At 42.4% G+C, this 21,633-nt stretch overlaps 1 long non-coding RNA gene across 1 annotated transcript; it reads right to left on the bottom strand.

The window, feature by feature from the left end:
* Positions 1–4,636: 4,636 nt before the first annotated feature.
* On the bottom strand, positions 4,637–13,531 carry LOC115361821 (uncharacterized). The gene is made up of 3 exons (XR_003928453.1): positions 13,520–13,531; positions 7,722–7,727; positions 4,637–4,709 (listed from the first exon to the last, which is right to left on the bottom strand). It is a non-coding gene; the product is annotated as an uncharacterized LOC115361821 (long non-coding RNA).
* Between the last annotated feature and the right edge of the window lie 8,102 nt (positions 13,532–21,633).

Here is a 21,633-nt window from a genome sequence, read left to right as displayed (position 1 = left end):
CAGGCCGCTGGCTCCTCAGTGCTCCTCCCTGTTGTGATGACCATCCCAAGTGCCGTCAGGGTCACCTGGCTCACACCTGGAGCCAGGTGACCGCGCGTTTCAGAGGGCGGCCGATCATCGAGAAACAAGCTTTATGGAGTTTACCTCCTTTGTCATTGTAGAATGATCGAGAGGTCGGCTTGATTCGTTTATATTTACTTTAATGACAGCGATAAACACCAAAACATACCGGCATAAGAAAGCGTCCCGTAACCAAGTCAACAACCTGTTAACTGCTACTCGAACATCCTGCCGTTACAATATAACCGTTACTGTGGCAACATTAGTTCTGTATTAGAACTGTATATGACAGTCATGATGATTATCAAGACATGTCATTTTGTTTTCATTGTTCACAGCGCCAGTCCAGCCTTCTGTAGTCCAGCCTATTACAACAACAACAGCAGCAACAACAACAACAGCAACAACAACAAGAAGAACAGCAACAGGCAGTGAGTTTTCAGAAAGCTCAAACTCATCAAATTCAACGCCAAGCGTCCAACATCCTGAAGTCCAGGACAAGACAGGACAGGACAAACAGGATCCATCAGCTGCAGGTTCAGTATCTTCTAATTCCTTGATGAGCTAATTTTGATAATAATGAAGGTGTGATAAATACAAAACAATAGTATTAATGTCAAAAAGCACAAAATATAAACACACTGCTGCTGCTGCTTCTAGTACTAAAACAACTGCTACAACTTCTGTTTCAAATTAATGATCAGCTGCCTTTGTTTCTTAGGTGGAAAATACAATTGGCCTAACATAATGCTATCAGTTTCATTAGCTAGTTAGTCTTGGCTCATAGCACAAGATGTACATACATAGAAAGAAGCCATTTTTAATGTAAGCACACCTTGTTTCATATAGTGAATTAAAATAGTTGTAATAGTTCTTAAAATAGTTAAAATAGTTCTAATGCGAGTCTTTAGCATCAGTAGCAGACAGAGAGAAGAGAACCTGACAGCACAGTGCACCGCAAGTGAAGAAAACACATGCAAATAGACAAAACACAAGAAAACTGAAGAAAAAAAACACCATCAGTGTGACAGCACATGAGCAGGTGACTGTAAGCAGTGACTAGACCCTGGAAAGGCATTTTCCAGTAATAGAATAGAATAGAATAGAATGCCTTTATTGTCACTCTACACATGTACAATGAGATTAAAAGCAGCTCCTTTTTAGTGCAAACATGTAATAGTAAAGAACAAAAAAATAAAAAAGATAACTGTGCATCGGCCCACCGTGGCATGCATTGGCTGTGGTGATCGTAATTTAAACAAAACATTATATTATAAATCATCATCGTTTGCGCTGGTATTTAAAACACAAAAGGTGGCCCATTGGTCCCTTTTCTAGGAAGACATTGGGCTCTGAGCCCTCCCTCCTCGGCCCGCCCCTCTCCCCTTGGCTGTGGCCGTCACTCGCTCCTTGAGTGAGTGCGAGTGTTGACAGCATTGACTCGGCTGGCTAGACCCACTTCCTAGCCATCAAAATGGATAAACCACTAAAGCGCAAGGGAGTGCTGAAAAACTACAGGAGAAAAGTTTCAAAAACCTGCAGGTGGATGCAGTGAAATATGCAAAAATATCTGATATGTTTGCTACAAGATGGACTGCAGCAGGTGCTGGGCCGTCAGCAGCATCGCCATCGAGTGCAGAGGCAGTCACTGTCGGACTCGCAGCCAACATAAATGTGCAACAGCAGTGCAGCTCAGAGGAAGGAGAAGTGGTAGCTATTCAAGTGGATGAGGAGGAGGAGAAGGAGGAGGTCCAGAGAGATGTGGCCCAGGGACAGATTGAGGAGGAGGTCAGAGTAGCTGCTGCCAGCCCGGTAAGGAGGAATGTCAGCAGAATGAGGAGGGACTCTCATGCAGGGAGGGAGAGCTGCTGTGTGGCTGTGGGTTAGGGTGACCACCTGCTCCGCTTTCCATCGGTACACGCATTTGAGTGTCTGTCCACAACCCCGCATCCTCAGTAGCAAAGTAATGCCCTGCTTTTATATTGCACAATGGTCGCCGAGACGAGAAAACACTAATTAACTATCCACAACAAATCAACGAGCTGTCGGCTTCATGACGCCCTCAACTTTCATCCAATGAGAGCTGAAGTCAGTCATGAATGGTCCAAATTGTTGTCAATCAAACTGATGTAGTACAACAAGAAAACCTATCGGACTTCTTTACACAGGCAGGCAGGCAGGCACACACACACACACACACACACACACACACACACACACACACACACACACACACACACACACACACACACACACACACACAGGCACACACACACACAGGTACACACACATACAGGGCCACGCAGCCAGAAAGAAAAGAAATAGCCTGGAATGTTGTTTCAGACTGGAAATGACACAGAAATGATGACAGCCTGTGGTATTAGAAAGAAAAATATTTTTGGGATGTGTGTGCATCTTAACCAGATAGTACTAGGGGGAATTTTAAAAGCGTGCAAAATGCTCAATATAGGAAATTCTTAAAGGACTCAAAATTTCATACAGCCAGACTAAAAACATTCATTATAATAAATAAAATGATTAAAATTATTAGCCTAGACATCGGCCAAGATCTAGGCCTATCAATATAGGATGGGCATTGTGTATCCTGTGGCCATCTCTCCCTACATGAAAGTCTCCCTGAGAAGTAAAAGAGCGTATTGATTTTTTTTTTGCATTGTTACTCTCTTCCATGTAGGCTACTGAGCTTTATTTTAACTTTCGAAACAGCGCAATGTGCGCATATATCGTATAAATAATCATGGTGGGCCACCATGGCTAAAAAATGGCAGGGCCTTTTTCTGGTCCCAGTCCATCCCAGGCCTGTACCATAAAGCTGGATTAACATACACGGGTATTGTCTTAGTTATCTGGCTTCACTTAACCAGACATCTGTAATCCTGATTTTCAGTACCACGAAGCCTCAGCTCGCTAACTGAACCCAGGGTTTTCTAATCTAGATCTGTGCACACTCACATTAAAAGGGCGGTGTTTGCTGCATGCGACCAGTCACAGACATGGAAAAATCCACCCGAGCCGCGTACTTTACGACGGAGGAGCAGACAATAATCTGAAATAAATACGAGGAATATAAATCCATCATCCAGGCAAAAAGCAACACACTTGTAGCTGCTAAGAGCCGCAAGGAATGCTGAATGCTGACTGTGTCAATGCGTAAATTAGTGGGATTATAATCTGACTTCCCCATCATGACGGCACGAGTAGATCTGACTATAGTAACATTTGTGTGTTCCATAAATGTATGTATTTATGAAATTTGTGGTTATGGCATGTGATTTCAGCCTTATTATTTCAGATGCAACCCCAGTGGAGCTAAAAGAACGTGAGAGCAAATAAAAAATAAGAATAAAAACATACTTCAAAGTGGTCAATACACTTAACGTATATTATACATGTAGCATATGTATATGTACATGTTGTAGTCTATATATCCTCCAACATGTACAAGGCTTTACTTCTTCACACTGTCTCATCAAATGGGCAGGCCATTTTCCAAGAGAGCTGATTGGTCAGTAGGTGGGGCTTTTCTACCTGCTGAGCTCTTATCCTGAACTTAACCTGCTCTGGAGCAGGTTAGGTGTTCTTTCTTTCTTTCTTTAACCTTTATTTGTTAGAGAGGGACAGTGTACATTAATAAACATTTTAAAAGACAGTAAAATGTAAATGCACGCAATTATAGCCAAAAGGCTAATTTCCATTGGTAGTCCCCCTGCCAGAAGGATTATGGCTATACCTAAAAGCAACAGATTACAGTAGCAATATTCATATTATCAAAAAAACCAAAAACAAAAACACTATTCACGTTATTAACATCATCAATCATAATCACAGTCACAATCCTATTGTCAGTAACAACAACAACAACAACAACAACAACAACAACAACAACACTGCAAGTAAAATTAAGATTAGGCCATGTGCTACAGAGGGCTCAGGTTCAGAGGTTAGTGTTGACAGGCTTGGTTTAGGATCAGCCATTTTTTAAATTTGACTTTAAAAGAGCTGTATGGGAGGGACTCCCTTATGCTTTGCGGTATTGTGTTCCAGTCTTTGCCTGCCCTACAAGAAAAAAATGATTGTCCAAATGAGGTTTTCCTGAGTGGTATTTCACAGTCCCCTCTGGCCGCCCCTCTGGTACTGCTTGTTGCAGGTGATCTAAACTGAATAAGGCTGCAAAGTGGAGGCAGAGCTAGGTTGCGTCGGATTTTGTACATGAGGCAACAATTTTTGAAAAAGACAAGATTTTTCCAGCTAAGTAGCCCGTATTTATTGAGGATTGTGCAATGATGGAAGGATATTGGCTTTTTATTCAGGATTTTGAGTGCTTGCTTGTATAGTGATATTAATGGATTTAGAGTAATGAGTTTGCGGTGGCCCAGGTGGGAAGACAGTAGTTAATATGAGAAGTTATAAGAGAGAACATGAACATTTTTGCTGCTTCTGTGGACATATGATTTCTGAGGTGCCTGAAATTTCCAAGTGAAGCTCTGAGGATTCTGCATGCTGTTCAGCATATGTTACCATGGAAACGTACCCTGATAAAAAGTAAACCACCTTCATTGTACAGAAAACCCACAGCTAACCCTGAAGTTACCTCGCTAAGCCCAAATCAAGATGCATGGTACAGCCCTCTGGTACAAGAGCAACAACAAGAACAACAACTGGCACAGCTGCCACAATGAGACATGAATTTTTTTTTTTTCTCGTAAATTTACGTTTTTAACCTTGAAAATAGACTTGAGTTTTTTTGTTTTTCTCAGAATATTTCATCCCCAGCCCCGTATTGTTCTTTCTCCCTACAGTGGTCCTTATATGCCGTTGTACAACAGCCCACAAATAAATAAATAATTAAATAATTAAACAAATAGGTACTACCATCATCCACAAGTTGGGATGTTAATACACTACAACTGTAATTCTAGTCAGTATAATTAGAACAGCAACACGCTGAATCCACGTTGACTTGCAGGCTTGAAATCTGGTCGGTGTGAGAAAAACGTACCAACTGTCTCAAACTGTGAAGGCAAACAGAGCCTGAGGAGCTGATCTGAACTTTCATCTCTGATCTGGGATACTGATCTGTGACCTCAATATGTCAACGTTTCCTGTAAAGCTTTATCATTTCCCCTTCATACAGAGCCACTTTCAGACCAAACTCTTCTGTTTTACTTTTAGAGAAACCTACATTTAGAGGCTTTACCATGCACTGTATCCTAACACTGCAGCCTAAGTAAAATCTACTTTCATACCTTCTCTCCATCTTTATTTGATTAGACTAAATTGTTTGACGTTAATGTTCAACAGGAGAATTTTGCTTTATGATATTCCCTACATCTTTTTGAGCATCACCCCTACTCTTTCTTTCTTTCCCTATTCCCTGTTTGTATCTTTCTCTCCCTCTCTCCTCTCTCAGGTTACCCAGGTATCCTTCTGCTCTTGCTTGTGATTGTGTTTGTGTTTGTGCTGGTGGCTGTTGGTACGGTGCTCCTTTACAAATGGAAGAAGATGAGGGAATGTGACGGTGAGTTATCTTCCATCCTTGTCAGTGTCAGTCCACCTTCAGTTCAACACTTCAGACAGACACAAACACACTCCTACAGAAACATGTGTCGTTCTATCTGTTCCACAGGTTCAAACACCAGGGGGAACTCTCACACCAGAGACCACGAGGTAACTCTTTGTATATTTGCTGACTCTCATCTTTGCTTCTCATCATTGTCACAAGATATTTATGAAGGACAGATACAACACACAGGAGTGTTTCCATGTCATCGGCTGTATTTCTGGTGTTCCTTCAGTCTTTGCCTCCTTGCTAAACTTCATATTAAATCTTTGCAGCTTGTTCTTTATGAGAACTGTGGTCCAGGCTCCAGATCTGAACCAGACTCCACCTACCAGACGCTCAATCCAGACACCATGGACCGGGAAACGTACTCTACTCTACCGGCAGTAGAGGAGAGGACGTAGAGCGGCAGTTTGCACACATGCTGCTGCTCACATTGGCTGGTCAAACAGGAGACAACAGAGTCCTCATGGAAACTGAATCAGGTCAACTGGACTTAGTTATATGTCTTCTAGACATATCACTAAGTCAAATATGAAGTTTGAATGAATTTCCATGAGATGTCTGTGACCTGGACGAATGAGAATATGCACAGAGATAAAAAAAGATCACTTGAGTTTGAGTTTCTCTGTAAAATGAATATGTAGTCAGTTTTTGTGTTGAAAAATATTTAATCAACTTTGCTATTAACTGTCACACCTCCTTCACCTCTGTTCTTTTACATAGTTTCCTGACTTTGTTGTCTGACTTTGTTTCTACATATGTTACTGTTTTTGTATCTTAATTTGATTCATCTCCATTTTTGATTTTTGCTGCATCTGCTGTTTGTTTCTCAGTTGGTTGCGTGGTTTTATCACACAGTATTTGCACTTGTTTTTAATTGCCTGTTTTATTCTCTTGTTTTTGTCTGTAGAAAGAATATGTAGGATGCAGTTTTTTGTGTTCCTCGCCTCTGTGCTATTTAAGCAAATTAAATATATTACACTTTGGCAATCAAGTGGTCCCCCATTAAGATAAGATAAGATAAACTTTATTGTCCCACAAGGGGAAATTTGTCTTGGGCAAAAGTATTCCACATCAACATTTAAAAACACCGACAGACAACACACAATAGCAGCATTTGTACAACATTATAGGTAGACAGACAACCCAGGCCGTTCAGTTTACGCCGTCCCTATAACAAATGTATTGTCAGTGCCAGTAAAATGTAAGAGTAGTAGAATTTAAAAATATGAAATAAAAATATATAGTACAAAGAGAACTGTATTCATCCATAATAAATAATGATCCATAATAAATAAATAACAAGCTGTCAAGAGATCCCATGCACACTAAGGGCTATGAACTATGTGCCAATTGTTCAATAGAGCAATTGGAGTGGGGAGGAAAGAGTTTTTAAAGCGATTGCTCTTACAAAGGCACGCACTGTAACGTCTACCTTAAGGTAACAGCACATACTCTGCGGCTAGAATATGTGAAGGATCAGACAGCACTTCAGATGCCAGACTAAGCACTGTTTTCTCAAAAATTATATGTAGAGATGAAGAATCTTTCCTACCAATTACCTTCATGGCTGTTTTTACAATTCATGCTATTCTTGTTTTGAGCTGGATAGAGAGTGTCTCAAACCAAGCTGCCATGCCGTATCTAATAATGCTACCAAGTATCCCGTATGTAAGGTTTGGATGGTAAACTGATCCTTACTCAACCAGGAATGGCGGCGGCTACTGAGATGTACAGCCAGCAGGAAGAACACAGCACCCAATTTGCGGCAGAGCTCTGTCTTTTACTTAATGATAAGGTAGGGAGAGACATGGATTCCCCTCTACCCTCAAAAAAAGAGACAAAACACAATGACCAACATACAAAGGGGTGGTGTCCACAATTACTATATACAATATTTACAATAGATACAGGTTCTTTTACACACTTCACCCACAAGACAATATCAACAGGCAAATTGGGCAGTTAACCAGATCTTTAACAACTAAACAATAAACCAACATAATCTAATTCCTTCCCAACATCCCCTCTCTATTCAGTCAACTTGGTTTGCTCCAATGAGGCTGATTGTGCACACCAGACCCTCATCAGCAACACTCGCAGGCCCGCGCCTCCATGAGGATGTTGATCTCAGGAATCACCTCAGAAGCTGGGTTTCTATCCACCTATTTTTATTCGCATTTTCAGAAATTGCGAAAAAAAAAAAAAAAGAAAAAAAACTTGGATGGAAACGCCAGAAATTCAAAAAACGGCTGAAAATTCGCAAAAAAGTTTTTACGCTTGGAGGGGGTGGATTTCTCAGCATATCGATAAAAGAAAATGTGACTTTTTGCTGTGGAAACAGGTTTTGCGAATAAACAATGACTGGACCGGACACGTCACACTTCTACGCTACAGTCTTATTATTAGTTATTATTATTATTATTATTATTATTAGTCTCTTATTCCTTATTTAGGATGGTTCGGTACGAAGTTAGCACTGCCAAAATAGTAAGCAGACTTCTCCCAAGAGCCGACAAGTTCAGCAGGAATCTGTCCCTGATCAGCTGTTGAGTGTCAGCTGAGTTTGTTGTTGTTCAGTCGACACACAGACGCTATCTTATGGCATCATCTCACGGCGCACTCTTCTCTCAATAATCGCAAAACAAAACTAATGGAAACAGGCATAAATTCGCATTTTCTTTTGCGCATTTTGACAAAATTCGCTCAAAAATTTCGATATATTTGGATGGAAACCCAGCTAGTGAGAGAGAGAGAGAGATCAGAACCAGATCCAACAGCATAACCAAAGTAAACATCTGAAAATAAACCAACTAGTGTAGCAATCCACTAAATAGGATCCATCTTTAGCAGATCGACACAATCAACAAAAACTACACAAATAATACATCTTAATCGGGTATATAAAAATATATGTGCTTAGGGTGTGCATAATGGAACTGTGCGCCTGTTCAGTGAGGGGATGCCTGCAGCTCCCTCACACCGTCATAGAAGGTTGTCATAACTTCCATGCTCACACCAAAAAGTCTGAGCCTGCGGAAGAAGTGCAAGCGTTGTGTCAGTTTGGCACACAGGTAATCCATATGGAAGTTCCATTTGAGCTGGTTGTCCATTTGGATCCCCAGATATTTGTAAGATACCACCTGCTCAATTTGTGTGTCCCCCATGACTACAGGGTCATGGATGCAGACACCTTTAGGGTTGAAGATCATCTCTTTAGTTTTAGTGGTATTTAAAATAAGATGGTTGTTCTTACACCACTCTTTAAAGTTATTGATCTCCCCAAAATAACCCTCTGGACGTTCATCACCCCACAACAGAGAATTTCAAGATGAAGTTGTTTGTCTGACTACTCCTATAGTCATTTGTGTAGGCTGTGAAAAGAAAAGGTGAACTTACCCCCCCTTGTAGCACACCTGTACTGCACAGTCTAGTACTTGAAAGTACAGAATTAACCTTAACCTGAACCATCTGGTGATGAACGGATTGACATTCATATTGTGAAGCTTTTGGACAAGAAGCTGAGGACTAACAGTTCAAAAGCAGAACTTAAGTCTGCAAAAAGAACACGTGCATAAGCCTTTGGTTCCTCTACATGCTTACTGATTAAATGAGTTATACTGAGTACAGCATCCTCTGTACTGCGCCCAGCCCGATAAGCAAATTGTAAGGGGTCCAGACAAGAAGCAATCTCAGACTTGAATAAGTTCACAATGATTCTCTCAAAGCATTTCATAACACCACAAGTTAAGGCAATATGTCTATAGTCCTTGTTCTCAGAAGGGCAGGATACTTTTGGAACAGGAATTATTAATGACTTTTCCCAGATATCAGGAACCGTGTGTTTATCTATCGACTGTTGAAAGATAGGACACCAAGCAGCTGTAAGCTCTTCTGAGCACTTTTTTTAGCAACAAGGCAGGCAGACCATCAGGCCCTGTTGATTTTTTATTGCATACCTTGCTAAAAACTCTCTGTACCTGTTGAGGGTCAATAAAAAGATGATTTGATGCGCTACACATGGGGATGGAATCAATGTTAAAGTCCACTAGCTCCTGCAATGTAGATTCAGTATGATATCTGAGGAAGAAATCATTCAATTCATTAGCTCTAGCTAGTTCATCACATCAAGAGTGACAATCTGATTGCGATTTGATTCTTTCAGGTTTGATTTACATTTTTTGTCCTGGAACAGTGGAGCCAGGTGTGCAGGCCTGACAAATCCAGCTGTGGTCAACTGTGACATACAGTTACTGTGTGACACACACACACACACACACACTCCTACCAGATGCTCTCAGACAGAAAGCAGCAGTGGGAAATACTTGTGTTTGTTGAATTAACTTTTTTTCTTATTTGTATTTGGATAAAATGCTAAACTTGGAGATGGGCATGGCACTGACAGGTGCCAGGTCTCTGCTATTTGAAGCTCATTATCCAGACAGTGATGGTGGCCTCCATAGGGGGCGCCGGCGAGCATCCGCTCTGCTTGTCCCACACACAGGGACGCTGCTTCACCTCAGGGAGCTCAGATGGAGTCCTGCTGTCGCCGTAGATGATCTGCTCGTGAGCTTTCACTCTGTTTCCTTCCTTCTTACCTGAAAAATCCTCCATTAGAACAGCAACCCACCAAGGTGTGACACACCTGGCTTTTAAAGGGGATGGGAGACAGCCCTCTGATTGGTTTACTGCATGTTACGCCCAAAACACAGCCAGGATTAATGAAGAGACTCAGGACAAGCCTTTAGAGCCAGGAGCCTGGAGCAAACAGCCTTTATTACTCTGTTAAAACAGCAGAAGTGGGCCTGGGCAGTGAATGAGCTGCACCATGCTCTGCAGACTGTTTACTTTGACCGTCAAAATGCAGCCCATTGTCTTTAGATGTGAGTGTGTCAGACTTTAACCTTTCAAAAGTCTTTTCAAAGTTTTCCAGTGTACGGTGGCCATGAGACAAATCTACAGCATTTCTGTCTGTGAGGATGAGACCCTCAGCTCTGCTGCAGCAACACTTCCCTGTGTATGAAAGAGAGAGAGAGAGAGAGAGAGAGAGAGAGAGAGAGAGAGGAGGGCCAAGAAAAAGTCCCATCAGCATCATTTGGGGAAGTGACTGTTGGTTCCTGGTTTATTAGTAAAGCAGAAAGTGACTGAGAGACGAGACGCATCAGGAGGCTCCACAGACCAAGATGAAGCTCCATCACGCTGCCTTGTGTTGTGTTCTCCTCGGTGAGTTTGTCTACATGTTGTTTCCTCTGCTTGTGTTTTAAATTTGTTTCTGTCTCTGTGCGCTAAGATCACTTGTTCTCTTCCTCTCCTCTCTTCTATTTTTCTCTCTTGTTGCTTCAACGCCCTGCCTCTTGGTTTGTCGTACACTTTGTCTCTCTGTGGTTTCATGTTGTGGTCAGGATGTGACACGTTCTGCAGTTTCATATGTTGCAGCTTCATTTGTTCACTAATTCATTCAACACCAAGACAAGTTACTGTCCAGGCCCACTTGTGTTTGAAAGATGCTGCTGGACAGACCAACACGTTTTCATTCCCAGGTCGTCCAATACCAACACTTGTCACGTCTCTTCTGCTTCTCACGCCGACACCAAAGACACACTTGGGTGTCGGTGTGAGACACATTGGGCTTCCTCTCTTTCAGAGACTTGATGAAGTGTTGGGAAGAGCAAAAGAACTTGTTGCTCACAGTCTCAACAAAATGACCAGCAGTTTCAAAATCAGCTTACTGTGCTGAAACGTGGCCTTGCTTTTCTCAACTTTGTGGTTTTTAAGACCTTGGTTGCACCTTCTGAGAGCTGTGAACAGAACAGCTGAACTCTCCAAACAGCCACAGAGGCAGGAACTATGATCAGCAAACTAAGAATGAAAATTAATTCCCATCATACTGCACTCACCCAAAATAAAATAAAAAAACCATACCCATGTGTGGCACTCAAATGTGAGTAACTTTTATATTTGGACTGGATGTGGCACTTTGGATAATTTAAAGTGTTATTTTGTGCTTTGCCTACTTGAACATGATTTTGGTTTTCATCTGTTTACCTGCCATTGTATGTCACATTATTTGTTTAACATGTGAAAACAGCTGACTAACGTTCATCCACTGGTCTGATTCCAGTAACTTGTTTTTTTACCCCAGTGTATCAGAATTACATTCACACAACACTCAGCCCACATAATAAACGTTTTACATTATACATTATTACATGATCATGGAGACTCTCATCAAGCACCTGCACACTGACATTATGCATCTCCCTTTCTGTACTCAAGGCTAATCATCATAGACTGCAGTCTCATATAGGACGTACTGATCATTGATATTGATTGCTTATCTTTTCAACAGCAATGTGTGATGTCATCAACACTGATGTCATCTTTGGAGACCCCACTGCCGATAAGGGAGCTGAAGGAGGAAATGTCAAGGTTAAATGCTCCTATACTTGGGCTAGTGACAACAAGAAATTCTTCTGTAACGAAACATGCGAAGGAAAAGACATTCTCATAGAAACGACACAGGACAGATATCAGAAGGGCAGATACATCATTGAAGATACAAGGAATGGAGTTTTCTATGTGACCATCACTCAGCTGACCAAGTCTGATGCAGGAACGTACTACTGTGGTGTGGACAGAGCGATCAAAGCCACATACGGGAAAGTAAAAATTGAGGTTCAGGATGGTGAGTTTCATTTGAGAGAAAGAAAGTGTTAATGTACCTGCCCCTTTAACATCTGAACATGAATCTACTCTTGGCTGAACTTAATTCTTTCACATATTAATCACTGATGGATGCAATTTTTCAGGATTATTTTTACAGGATTGCATTTGCCTTTATTTGTTTAAAGTAGAGTGATGTCAAATCACAGGGACGGAGTGGACGGTGTGACAGACTCCTGACTTTCGCGTCTCTCTCCCGCTGTTCTCCCAGGGTTCCTTGATTTCCCTCCATGTTTTGATCTTGAAATTTCAAAAGCTGCCCATGTACTGTATCTGTTATAAAGATCTGTGGGTTCTCTGGAGGTTCTGAGTCTTCCAGGTCCTGGTTCTCCACATGGAGTTGGATGGAGGTCGGCTGGAGTTGTTTGTAGATTCTCGAGGACGTTTCACTTGTCAGCCGAGACGTTTCTTCAGCTCTGACAGACCGGTGGGGAGTCCCAGCTGTTGAACATGTGGAGATGTTCTCCAGGCCGCTGGCTCCTCAGTGCTCCTTCCTGTTGTGATGACCATCCCAAGTGCCGTCAGGGTCACCTGGCTCACACCTGGAGCCAGGTGACCGTGGGTGTTGGAGGGCAGCTGATCATCAGGACGCAAGATTAATGGAGTTTACAATCTTTGTCATGATGATTATCAAGACATGTCATTTTGTTTTCATTGTTCACAGCACCAGTCCAGTCAGCACAGACTCCTGTTGTCCAGCCTGATACAACAACAACAACAACAACAACAACAACAACAACAACAACAGGCAGTGAGTATTCAGAAAGCTCAAACTCATCAAATTCAACAACAAGCGTCCAACATCCTGAAGTCCAGGACAAGACAGGACAGGACAAACAGGATCCATCAGCTGCAGGTTCAGTATCTTCTGACTCCCTGACGATCTGATTTGATAATATTTAAGGTCTAACAAATACAAAACAATAGTATAAATGTCAAAAAACACAAAATATAAAAATATTACTACTGCTGCTTCTAGTACTAAAACAACTGCTTCAACTTCTGCTTCAAATTAATGATCAGCTGCCTTTGTTTCTTATGTGGAAAATACAATTGGCCTAACATAATGCTATCAGTTTCATTAGCTAGTTAGCCTTGGCTCATAGCACAAGATGTACATACATAGAAAGAAGCCATTTTTAATGTAAGCACATCTTGTTTCATATAGCGACTTAAAATAGTTGCAGTTAAAGTGTAATGATAAGTAGCTTTTTGTACAGTGTTAACGTGACTGAATGAATTAGATGTCGCTCAATAAAAAAAAAGTGGAAGTTGGTAGAAAATTATTTTTACCACATCACCACGCCACTCACAGCCAACATAAATGTGCAACAGCAGTGCAGCTCAGAGGAAGGAGAAGTGGTAGCTATTCAGGTGGTTGAGGAGGAGGAGGAGGTCCAGAGAGATGTGACCTGGGACAGATTGAGGACTTAGACTTAGACTTTCTTTATTGTCATTGCACAAAAAAAAACACAGCAGTGAGTTTTTTACAACGAAATGTTGTTGCTTGGCTTCTGGATTACAACAGAGATGGAATTGTGGGGCAGTTTAAATCATTAAAATATAATCTATATAACTAGTGCGTAAAAAAACAAGAGCTAAATAATAATGAGTGCAAGAAAGAATAAATAGATAAAACAGAATAAACAGTGTAACAATAGCAACAAGAAAAGAAAAGGAGGAGGTCAGAGGAGCTGATGCCAGCCCGGTAAGGAGGAATGTCAGCAGAATGAAGAGGGACTCTCATGCAGGGAGAGAGGGCTGCTGTGTGGCTGCGGGTTACGGTGACCACCTGCTCCGCTTTCCATCGGTACATGTATTTGAGCGTCTGTCCACAACCCCACATCCTCAGAAGCAAAGTAATGCCCTGCTTTTACATTGCACAATGGTCGCCGAGACGAGAAAACACAAATTAACTATCCACAACAAATCAACGAGCGGTCGGCTTTATAACATCCTCAACTTTCATCCAGTGAGAGCTGAAGTCAGTCATGAATGGTCGAAATTGTTGTCAATCAAACTGATGTAGTACAACAAGAAAACCTATCGGACTTCTTTACACAGGCAGGCAGGCACACACACACACACAGGTACACTCACATACAGGGCCACACAGTCAGAAAGAAAACAAATAGCCTGGAATGTTGTTTCAGACTGGAAATGACACAGAAATGATGACAGCCTGTGGATTAAAAAGAAAAATATTTTGGGATGTGTGTGTATCTTAACCAGATAGTACCAGAGGGAACTGTAAAAGCGTGCAAAATGTTCAACATGGGAAATTATTAACTCTATTATCTCTCCATCTTTATTTGAGTAGACTAAATTATTTGACGTTAATGTGCAATAGGAGAATTTTGCTTTATGATATTCCCTACATCTTTTTGACCATCACCCCTACTCTTTCTTTCCCTATTGCTCTTCCTCTCTTTCTCTCCCTCTCTTCTCTCTCAGGCTACCCAGGTATCCCTCTGCTTTTGCGTGTGTGTGTGACTGTGCTTGTGCTTGTGCTGTCGGCTGTAGCTACGGTGCTCCTTTACAAATGGAAGAAGACGAGGGAACGTAACTGTGAGTTATCTTCCGTCCTTGTCAGTGTCAGTCCACCTTCAGTATTTCTGGTGTTCCTTCAGTCTTTGTCTTCTTGCTAAACTTCATATTTTTTTCTTTGCAGCTTGTTGGTTATGAGAACTGTGGTCCAGTCTCCAGATCTGAGCCAGACTCCATCTACCAGACGCTCAATCCAGACACCATGGACCAGGAAACGTACTCTACTCTACCGGCAGTAGAGGAGAGGACGTAGAGCGGCAGTTTGCACACGTGCTGCTGCTCACATTGGCTGGTCAAACAGGAGACAACAGAGATCACTTGAGTGCACATGTATAATATGTTGTATAAATTTCCCCATAGAATGAATATGTGGTCAGTTTTGTGTTTCCTGTGAACATTTTAAACAACAATTGAAAAATATTTATTCATTTATTCTTTTAACTGTCACGCCTCCTTTGTTTTATTCTTTTATTCTGTTCTTTTACATATTTCATTGTTATTATGTCCTTTGTTTTACATTATTATGTCTTACTTTGTTTCTACATATTTTACTGTTTTTGTATCTTAATTTGTTTCATCTCTATCTTTTATAAATCGTGTCGACATTTGATTTTTGCTTCTTCTGCTGTTTGTGTTTCAGTTGGTTGTGTGGTTTTATCACACAGCATTTGCACTTGTTTTTATTTGCCTGATTTATTTTATTTTAATTGCCTGTTTTAGAATATGTAGTATGCAGTTTTTTGTGTTCCTCACCTCTGTGCTATTTAAGCAAATTAAATATATTACACTTTGTCAATCAAGTGATCCCCCATTCTTTCAGGTTTGATTTACATTCTTTGTCCTGGAACAGTGGAGCCAGGTGTGCAGGCCTGACTAATCCAGCTGTGGTCAACAGTGCCACCTGCTGGTGCACAGCTGCTTTCACATGTTGTGAGTGACATACAGTTACTGTATGACACACACACACACACACACACACACACACACAAACCTACCAGATGCTTAATCCAGTCACCATGGACTGGGAGATGTACTCTACTCTCAGGCAGAAAGCAGCAGTGGGAAATACTCGTGTTTGTTGAATTAACTTTTTTTCTTTATTTGTATTTGGATAAAATGCTAAACTTGGAGATGGGCATGGCACTGACAGGTGCCAGGTCTCTAGTAATTGAAGCTCATTATCAAGATAGTAATGGTGGCCTCCATAGGGGGCGCCGGCGAGCATCCGCTCTGCTTGTCCCACACACAGGGACGCTGCTTCACCTCAGGGAGCTCAGATGGAGTCCTGCTGTCGCCGTAGATGATCTGCTTGGGAGCTTTCACTCGGTCCACAAGCAGATCTGTCTCCTCTGCAGAGAAGCCTTCCTTCTTACCTGGAGAATCCTCCATTAGAACAGCAACACACCAAGGTGTGACACACCTGGCTGTTAAAGGGGACGGGAGACAGCCCTCTGATTGGTTTAACGCGTGTTACGCCCATAAATACAGCCAGGATTAATGAAGAGACTCAGGACAAGCCTTTAGAGCCAGGAGCCAGGAAGAACCAGCCTTTATTACTCTGTTAAAACAGCAGGAGTGGGCTTGGGCAGTGAATGAGCTGCACCATGCTCTGCAGACTGTTTACTTTGACCGTCAAAATGCAGCCCATTGTCTGTAGATGTGAGTTTGTCAGACTTGAATCTTTCAAAAGTCTTTTCAAAGTTTTCCAGTGTACGGTGGGCATGAGACAAATCTACAGCATTTCTGTCTGTGAGGATGAGACCCTCAGCTCTGCTGCAGCAACACTTCCCTGTGTGTGAAAGAGAGAGAGAGAGAGAGAGAGAGAGAGAGAGAGAGAGAGAGGAGGGCCAAGAAAAAGTTACATCAGCATCATTTGGGGAAGTGACTGTTGGTTCCTGGTTTATTAGTAAAGCAGAAAGTGACTGAGAGACGAGACGCATCAGGAGGCTCCACAGACCAAGATGAAGCTCCATCACGCTGCCTTGTGTTGTGTTCTCCTCGGTGAGTTTGTCTACATGTTGTTTCCTCTGCTTGTGAAATTTCTTTCTGTCTCTGTGCGCTAACATCACTTGTTCTCTTCCTCTCCTCTCTTCTAGTCTTCTCTCTTCTTGTTTCAACGCCCTGCCTCTTGGTTTCTCGTACACTTTGTCTCTCTGTGGTTTCATGTTGTGGTCAGGATGTGACACGTTCTGCAGTTTCATATGTTGCAGCTTCATTTGTTCACTAATTCATTCAACACCAAGACAAGTTACTGTCCAGGCCCACATGTGTTTGAAAGATGCTGCTGGACAGACCAACACGTTTTCATTCCCAGGTCGTCCAATACCGACACTTTGTCACGTCTCCTCTGCTTCTCACGCCGACGCCAAAGACACACTTGGGTGTCGGTGTGAGACACATTGGGCTTCCTCCCTCTGAGAGACTTGATGAAGTGTTGGGAAAAGCAAAAGAGCTCGTTGCTCACAGTCTAAACAAAATGACCAGCAGTTTCAAAATCAGCTTACTGTGCTGAAACGTGGCGTTGTTTTTCTCAACTTTGTGGTTTTTAAGACCTTGGTTGCACCTTCTGAGAGCTGTGAACAGAACAGCTGAACTCTCCAAACAGCCACAGAGGCAGGAACTATGATCAGCAAACTAAGAATGAAAATTAATTCCCATCATACTGCACTCACAAAAAATAATACCCCTCACAAAAATCATACCCACGTGAGACAGTTAAATGTGAGTAACTTTTGTATTTGGATTGGATGTGGCACTTTGGATAATTTAAATTGTTATTTTATGCTTTGCCCACTTGAGCATGATTTTGGTTTTCATCTGTTTACCTGCCATTGTATGTCACATTATTTATTTATCATGTGAAAACAGCTCACTAACCTTCCTCCAGTGGTCTGATTCCAGAAACTTGTTTTTTTTAACCCAGTGTATCAGAATTACATTCACACAACACTCAGCCCACATAATGAACATTTTACATTATACATTATTACATGATGGTCATGCAGACTCTCACAAGCACCTGCACAGAGACATGATGCATCTCCCTTTCTGTACTGAAGGCTAATCATCATAGACTGCAGTCTCATATAGGACATACTGATCATTGATATTGATTGCTTATCTTTTCAACAGCAATGTGTGATGCCATCAACACTGATGACATCTTTGGAGGCCCCCCTGTCAGTACGGGAACTGAAGGAGGAAATGTCAAGGTTAAATGCTCCTATACTTGGGCTAGTGACAACAAGAAATTCTTCTGTAACGAAACATGCGAAGGAAAAGACATTCTCATAGAAACGACACAGGACAGATATCAGAAGGGCAGATACATCATTGAAGATACAAGGAATGGAGTTTTCTATGTGACCATCACACAGCTGACCAAGTCTGATGCAGGAACGTACTACTGTGGTGTGGACAGAGCGATCAAAGACACATACGGGAAAGTAAAAATTGAAGTTCAGGATGGTGAGTTTCATTTGAGAGAACGAAAGTGTTAATGTACCTGCCTCTTTAACATCTGAACATGAATCTACTCTTGGCTGAACTTAATTCTTTCACATATTAACCACTGATGGATGAAATTTTTCAGGATTATTTTTACAGGATTGCATTTGCCTTTATTTGTTTAAAGTAGAGTGATGTCAAATCACAGGGACGGGGTGGACGGTGTGACAGACTCCTGACTTTCATGTCTCTTTCTCGCTGTTCTCCCAGGGTTCCCTTGATTTCCCTCCATGTTTTGATGTTGAAATTTCAAAAGCTGCCCATGTACTGTATCTGATATAAATATCTGTGGGTTCTCTGGAGGTTCTTAGTCTTCCAGGTCCTGGTTCTCCACATGGAGTTGGATGGAGGTCGGCTGGAGTTGTTTGTAGATTCTCGAGGACGTTTCACTTGTCAGCCGAGACGCTTCTTCAGCTCTGACAGACCGGTGGGGAGTCCCAGCTGTTGAACCTGTGGAGATGTTCTCCAGGCCGCTGGCTCCTCAGTGCTCCTCCCTGTTGTGATGACCATCCCAAGCGTCATCAGGGTCACCTGGCTCACACCTGGAGCCAGGTGACGGCGTGTTTCGGAGGGCGGCCGATCATCGAGAAACGAGCTTAATGGAGTTTACCTCCTTTGTCATGATGATTATCAAGACATGTCATTGTGTTTTCATTGTTCACAGCACCAGTCCAGTCAGCACAGACTCCTGCTCGCCAGCCTGATACAACAACAACAACAACAACAGGAACAACAACAGGCAGTGAGCATTCAGAAAGCCCAAACTCATCGAATTCAATGACAAGCGTCCAACATACTGAAGTCCAGAACACGACAGGACAGGACAAACAGGATCGATCAGCTGCAGGTTCAATATCTTCTAACTCCCTGATGAGCTGATTTTGATAATAATGAAAGTATAATAAATACAAAACAATAGTATAAATGTAAAAAAACAAAACAACACAAAATATAAAAATACTACTGCTGCTGCTTCTAGTACTACAACAACTACAACAACTTCTGCTTCAAATTAATGATCAGCTGCCTTTGTTTCTTATGTGGAAAATACAATTGGCTGTCATAGCACATGATGTACATACATAGAAAGAAGCCATTTTTAATGTAAGCATGTCTTGTTTAATATAGCGACTTAAAATATAGTTGCAGTTAAGGTGTAATGATTTGATTACACCTTGGTTTATTTTTTTCATACACTGTTAACATGCGACTGAATTGATTAGATGTTGCTCAATAAAGAAAAGTGGAAGTTGGTCGAAAGTTATTTTTACTACACGGTGAAGCGTCACAGCTGCAGCAGCAGAAGAAGAAGAAGAAGTAGCTCACTTTCTGTCTGCCGCAGGAAATTGTTTCTTGAAATCTTGAAAACTCCCTGCAGCAGCCATCAGCACCAAGGCAGACTGATGGGATCCCCACAGGAAGTGACATCAGTGTGAAACGAGCTTGTGCCTCTCAACAGGTGGAGATGTGTTGCTGTTTGTGGGCGTGGCCTTGGCTGTCATGGTTGCCACGTTAGGGCTGGCCATGCTGATTCTCTGGAGGAAGAGAAGGAGGAACCACCCTGGTGCGTGCGCACACACACACACACACACACACACACACACACACACACAGTGGACTAGGTTCCTTTTAGTGGATATCAGATGTACTGTATGTATCAGATATTCACTACATAGACAAAAGTACTGGTCCATCTCCACCTTCCACCTCCAGGAGCTTCTCTGAGCTCCCATTCTAAATCCAGAGGCTTTAATATGGAGTTGGTCCCTCTTTGCAGCAGAACAGCTTCCACTCTTCTGGGAGGCTTTCTACCAGATGTTGGAGTGTCTGTGGGAGTTTTGAGCCTTTGTGAGCTCAGACTCTGATGTTGGACCAGAGGGCTTGGCTCCCAGTCTCCGTTCTAGTTGATCCCAAAGGTGTTGGATGGGGTTGAGGTCGGGGCTCTGTGCGGGCCGCTCAACTTCTTCCACCCCAAACTCAGCCGGCCACGCCTTTATGGAGCTGCTCTGTGCACTGGGGCTCAGTCATGCTGGGACAGGAAAGGGCCTTCCTTCCCCAAACTGGTCCCACAGAGCTGGAGGCAGAGAATTGTCCAAAATGTGTCGGTGAGCTGAAGCGTTCAGATTTCCCTTCAGTGGAGCTGAGGGGCCGAGGCCGAGCCCAGAAACACCAGCCCACAGCGTGATCCCTCCTCCAGCAAACTGCACAGTCGGCACAATGCGCTCAGGCAGGGAACGTTCTCCTGGAACGTTCTCCGTTCACCAAACCCAGACTCGTCCATCAGACCGCCACATAGAGGAGCCTGATTGGTCGCTCCACAGAACACGTCTCTACCACTCCAGAGTCCGGCGGCGGTGTGCTTTACGCCGCTCCATCCGCCGCTCGGCGTGCTCGGTGATGTGAGGCTGGCGTGCGGCCACTCGGCCATGAAGCTCCCAGCGCTCAGATTCTGTGCTGATGTTGATGCCAGAGGAGGTTTGGAGCTCTGCAGTTCCTGAGGTGGCAGGGACGCTGGAACTCAGTGAGCTCTTTAGAACCAGACGCTCTGTCACTGATGTTGGTAAAGGCAGACTGCATGGCTGCTGCTGGAGGGATGACACATGCTGCTCCTGATTGGCTGAAGTAGTGTTGCATCATTCACAGTCCAACTGAAGGTGGCTTGTGGTTTGGTTGCTGCCAGATTTGAACTAAATCTAAAACTGAAACCAGATCCAACCAGATTACACCACAAAATCCTGTCTCATTACATAACCTTGTTTCACCAGCAAACCACCTGTTTTCCAGACTCCTCACCGGCTCCTGTGCAGACGGAGTACGCCGTGGTTGCTGAGGTGAATTTGAGGACATTTGTGGGATCTTAGCACAGTTATTATAGTTTGGTATTTTTCAGTAATTTTTATATTTATTTCTATTAATTTGTTTTCAATTCAGCGTAGTTTCTCGTAGTGTGTTTTACTCATTCCAGTTTAGTTTTAACTGTTTAAAAATGTTTAGTTTTAGCTTTGATTCATTTCAATATTAGCTTTTTTCCATTATTAATTTTTATTACCATTATCATATTATGGGGGTATTTGGGGCAAGATTTAAGAAGTTTTTAGGAGGTTTTAAGATTTAAGAAGTAGGTATTATACTACAAACACAGTCTCAGTAAACATCAGAACCAGCGCCTCCTCATGCTCATCAGGCTCACACTTTTGACCAAACTGACAAAA

Source organism: Myripristis murdjan, chromosome 7, assembly GCF_902150065.1.
Source record: "Myripristis murdjan chromosome 7, fMyrMur1.1, whole genome shotgun sequence".
Classification (NCBI taxonomy): Eukaryota; Metazoa; Chordata; class Actinopteri; order Holocentriformes; family Holocentridae; genus Myripristis; species Myripristis murdjan.
The sequence above is the reverse complement of the archived record's forward strand: the minus strand, read 5'-3'. Positions and strand labels throughout refer to the sequence as shown.